Here is a 5,694-nt window from a genome sequence, read left to right as displayed (position 1 = left end):
AGAGAAGTCCAATATGTTCATATACAGAAAGCTACCTATATAGCAAATCAGTACAATATATCCATGCACAGAGAGCTAGCTATATGGAAGACTAGTCCAAAATGTCCATGTACAGAGAGTTAGCTACATGACAGAATAGTGCAACATTTCCATATACAGAATTCCAGCTACATGGCAGATGAGTTCAACTTGTCCATATATGAGAGCTAGCTACATGGCAGAATATTCCAACATGATCATATACAGAATACTAGCTACATGGCAGATGAGTCCAATATGTCCTTATACTGAGAGTTAGCTACATGGTAGATGAGTCCATCATGTGTATATTTAAATGGCTAGCTACAAGGCAGATGAGTTCAACATGATCATACAGCGAGAGCTGCCTACATGGAAGATGAGTCCAACATGTTCATATATAGAGAGCGAGTTACATGGCAGAGTAGTCCAACATTTCCATATACCGAGTACTAGATTCATGACAGATGAGTTCAACATGTCCATATACAGTGAGTTAGCTATATGTCAGAGGAATCCAACATGTGTATATACAGAGAAGACTAGCTACAAGGCAGATGAGTCACCATGTTCATACACAGATAGCTGGCTACATGGCTGATGAGTCTAACATGTTCATTTCGTGACAGCTGGCTACTTGTCTCATGAGTACAACTTGTCCATATGCATAGAGCTAACTACATTTCAGAGTAGTGCAACATTTTCATGTTCAGAGTTCTAGCTACATGGCAGATGAGTCCAAAATGTACATATACAGAGATCTAGCTATGTGCCAGAGTTCTGCAACATTTCCATATCCCATGTTCTAGCTACATGGCAGATGAGTCCAAAGTGTCCATATACTGAGAACTAGCTACATGGCAGAATAGTCAAACATGATCATATACTGAGAGCTAGCTACATGGACTATGAGTCCAACATGTCCATATACTGAGAGTTAGCTACGTGGCAGATGAGTATATATAGAGGACTAGCCACAAGGCAGATGAGTCCAACATGTTCATTCAGAGAGAGATGGCTACATGGCTGAGGAGTCCAACGTGTCCATATACAGAGAGCTTGGTACATACCAGACAAGTCCAATATGTTCATATACAGAGAGCTACCTACATAGGACATCAGTCGAACATATCCAAGCACTGAGAGCTAAGTACATAGCAGATGAGTCCATAAAGTCCATATACAGAGAGCTAGCTACATGGCAGACAAGTCCAATACGTTTATATACATAAAGCTACCTACATAGGACATCAGTCGAACATATCCAAGCACTGAGAGCTAAGTACATAGCAGATGAGTCCATAAAGTCCATATACAGAGAGCTAGCTACATGGCAGACAAGTCCAATACGTTTATATACATAAAGCTACCTACATAGGACATCAGTCGAACATATCCAAGCACTGAGAGCTAAGTACATAGCAGATGAGTCCATAAAGTCCATATACAGAGAGCTAGCTACATGGCAGACAAGTCCAATACGTTTATATACATAAAGCTACCTACATAGGACATCAGTCGAACATATCCAAGCACTGAGAGCTAAGTACATAGCAGATGAGTCCATAAAGTCCATATACAGAGAGCTAGCTACATGGCAGACAAGTCCAATACGTTTATATACATAAAGCTACCTACATAGGACATCAGTCGAACATATCCAAGCACTGAGAGCTAAGTACATAGCAGATGAGTCCATAAAGTCCATATACAGAGAGCTAGCTACATGGCAGACAAGTCCAATACGTTTATATACATAAAGCTACCTACATAGGACATCAGTCGAACATATCCAAGCACTGAGAGCTAAGTACATAGCAGATGAGTCCATAAAGTCCATATACAGAGAGCTAGCTACATGGCAGACAAGTCCAATACGTTTATATACATAAAGCTACCTACATAGGACATCAGTCGAACATATCCAAGCACTGAGAGCTAAGTACATAGCAGATGAGTCCATAAAGTCCATATACAGAGAGCTAGCTACATGGCAGACAAGTCCAATACGTTTATATACATAAAGCTACCTACATAGGACATCAGTCGAACATATCCAAGCACTGAGAGCTAAGTACATAGCAGATGAGTCCATAAAGTCCATATACAGAGAGCTAGCTACATGGCAGACAAGTCCAATACGTTTATATACATAAAGCTACCTACATAGGACATCAGTCGAACATATCCAAGCACTGAGAGCTAAGTACATAGCAGATGAGTCCATAAAGTCCATATACAGAGAGCTAGCTACATGGCAGACAAGTCCAATACGTTTATATACATAAAGCTACCTACATAGGACATCAGTCGAACATATCCAAGCACTGAGAGCTAAGTACATAGCAGATGAGTCCATAAAGTCCATATACAGAGAGCTAGCTACATGGCAGACAAGTCCAATACGTTTATATACATAAAGCTACCTACATAGGACATCAGTCGAACATATCCAAGCACTGAGAGCTAAGTACATAGCAGATGAGTCCATAAAGTCCATATACAGAGAGCTAGCTACATGGCAGACAAGTCCAATACGTTTATATACATAAAGCTACCTACATAGGACATCAGTCGAACATATCCAAGCACTGAGAGCTAAGTACATAGCAGATGAGTCCATAAAGTCCATATACAGAGAGCTAGCTACATGGCAGACAAGTCCAATACGTTTATATACATAAAGCTACCTACATAGGACATCAGTCGAACATATCCAAGCACTGAGAGCTAAGTACATAGCAGATGAGTCCATAAAGTCCATATACAGAGAGCTAGCTACATGGCAGACAAGTCCAATACGTTTATATACATAAAGCTACCTACATAGGACATCAGTCGAACATATCCAAGCACTGAGAGCTAAGTACATAGCAGATGAGTCCATAAAGTCCATATACAGAGAGCTAGCTACATGGCAGACAAGTCCAATACGTTTATATACATAAAGCTACCTACATAGGACATCAGTCGAACATATCCAAGCACTGAGAGCTAAGTACATAGCAGATGAGTCCATAAAGTCCATATACAGAGAGCTAGCTACATGGCAGACAAGTCCAATACGTTTATATACATAAAGCTACCTACATAGGACATCAGTCGAACATATCCAAGCACTGAGAGCTAAGTACATAGCAGATGAGTCCATAAAGTCCATATACAGAGAGCTAGCTACATGGCAGACAAGTCCAATACGTTTATATACATAAAGCTACCTACATAGGACATCAGTCGAACATATCCAAGCACTGAGAGCTAAGTACATAGCAGATGAGTCCATAAAGTCCATATACAGAGAGCTAGCTACATGGCAGACAAGTCCAATACGTTTATATACATAAAGCTACCTACATAGGACATCAGTCGAACATATCCAAGCACTGAGAGCTAAGTACATAGCAGATGAGTCCATAAAGTCCATATACAGAGAGCTAGCTACATGGCAGACAAGTCCAATACGTTTATATACATAAAGCTACCTACATAGGACATCAGTCGAACATATCCAAGCACTGAGAGCTAAGTACATAGCAGATGAGTCCATAAAGTCCATATACAGAGAGCTAGCTACATGGCAGACAAGTCCAATACGTTTATATACATAAAGCTACCTACATAGGACATCAGTCGAACATATCCAAGCACTGAGAGCTAAGTACATAGCAGATGAGTCCATAAAGTCCATATACAGAGAGCTAGCTACATGGCAGACAAGTCCAATACGTTTATATACATAAAGCTACCTACATAGGACATCAGTCGAACATATCCAAGCACTGAGAGCTAAGTACATAGCAGATGAGTCCATAAAGTCCATATACAGAGAGCTAGCTACATGGCAGACAAGTCCAATACGTTTATATACATAAAGCTACCTACATAGGACATCAGTCGAACATATCCAAGCACTGAGAGCTAAGTACATAGCAGATGAGTCCATAAAGTCCATATACAGAGAGCTAGCTACATGGCAGACAAGTCCAATACGTTTATATACATAAAGCTACCTACATAGGACATCAGTCGAACATATCCAAGCACTGAGAGCTAAGTACATAGCAGATGAGTCCATAAAGTCCATATACAGAGAGCTAGCTACATGGCAGACAAGTCCAATACGTTTATATACATAAAGCTACCTACATAGGACATCAGTCGAACATATCCAAGCACTGAGAGCTAAGTACATAGCAGATGAGTCCATAAAGTCCATATACAGAGAGCTAGCTACATGGCAGACAAGTCCAATACGTTTATATACATAAAGCTACCTACATAGGACATCAGTCGAACATATCCAAGCACTGAGAGCTAAGTACATAGCAGATGAGTCCATAAAGTCCATATACAGAGAGCTAGCTACATGGCAGACAAGTCCAATACGTTTATATACATAAAGCTACCTACATAGGACATCAGTCGAACATATCCAAGCACTGAGAGCTAAGTACATAGCAGATGAGTCCATAAAGTCCATATACAGAGAGCTAGCTACATGGCAGACAAGTCCAATACGTTTATATACATAAAGCTACCTACATAGGACATCAGTCGAACATATCCAAGCACTGAGAGCTAAGTACATAGCAGATGAGTCCATAAAGTCCATATACAGAGAGCTAGCTACATGGCAGTGTTGTGCAACATTTCCATATGCAGAGTTCTAGCTATTTGGTAGATGAGTCCAACATGGCCATATACAGAGTACTAGCTTCATGGCAGATGAGTCCAACGTGTCCATAAACTGAGAGCTAGCTACATGGCAGAGTAGTCCAAAATGTCCTTATACAGAATAATTAGCTGCATGGCAGATGAGTCCAAAATGTCCATATAATGAGAATTAGCTCCATGTCAGATGAGTCCCACATGTGTATATATAGAGGATTAGTTAAAAGGCAGATGAATTCAACATGTGTATCTTTAGAGGGCTAGTTACAAGACAGATGAGTTGAATAAGTTCATACAGAAAGAGCTGGCTACATGGATGATGAGTCCAATATGTCCATATACAAAGAGCTACCTACATGGCAGATAAGTCCAATATGTTGATATACAAAAATCAACCTACATGGCAGATCAGTCCAAAATATCCATGAACAGAGGCCTAGCTTCATGACAGACGAGTCCATAATGTCCATATGCAGAGAGCTAGCTACATGGCAGAGTAGTACCACATTTCCATATGCAGAGTTCTACCTACATGGCAAATGAGTCCAACGTGTCCATATACTGAAAGCTAGCTACATGGCAGAGTAGTCCAAGATTTCCATATATAGAGTATTAGCTACAAGGCAGATGAGTCAAATATGTCTATATACTGAGATTTAGCTACATGGCAGAAGAGTCCAACATGTGTATATATGGTGGATTAGCTACAAGGCAGATGAGTTCAACATGTTCATACAGAGAGAGCTGGCTACATGGCAGATGAGTCCAACGTGTCCATATACAGAGAGGTAGCTATATAGCAGACAAGTCCAATGTGTTCATATACCGAGAGCTCCCTGCATAGCAGATATGTCGAACATTTCCATGCACAAGGAGCTAGCTACATGGCAGAGTAGTACAACATTTCCTTGTACAGAGTTCTAGCTACATGGCAGATGAGTGTAATATGTCCAAATACAGAGTTCGATACATTGCTGATGACTCTAACGTGTGTTTACATAGAGG

Source organism: Chrysochloris asiatica, unplaced genomic scaffold (genome assembly GCF_000296735.1).
Source record: "Chrysochloris asiatica unplaced genomic scaffold, ChrAsi1.0 scaffold00486, whole genome shotgun sequence".
Taxonomy (NCBI): domain Eukaryota; kingdom Metazoa; phylum Chordata; class Mammalia; order Afrosoricida; family Chrysochloridae; genus Chrysochloris; species Chrysochloris asiatica.
This window is presented reverse-complemented; position numbering follows the sequence as displayed.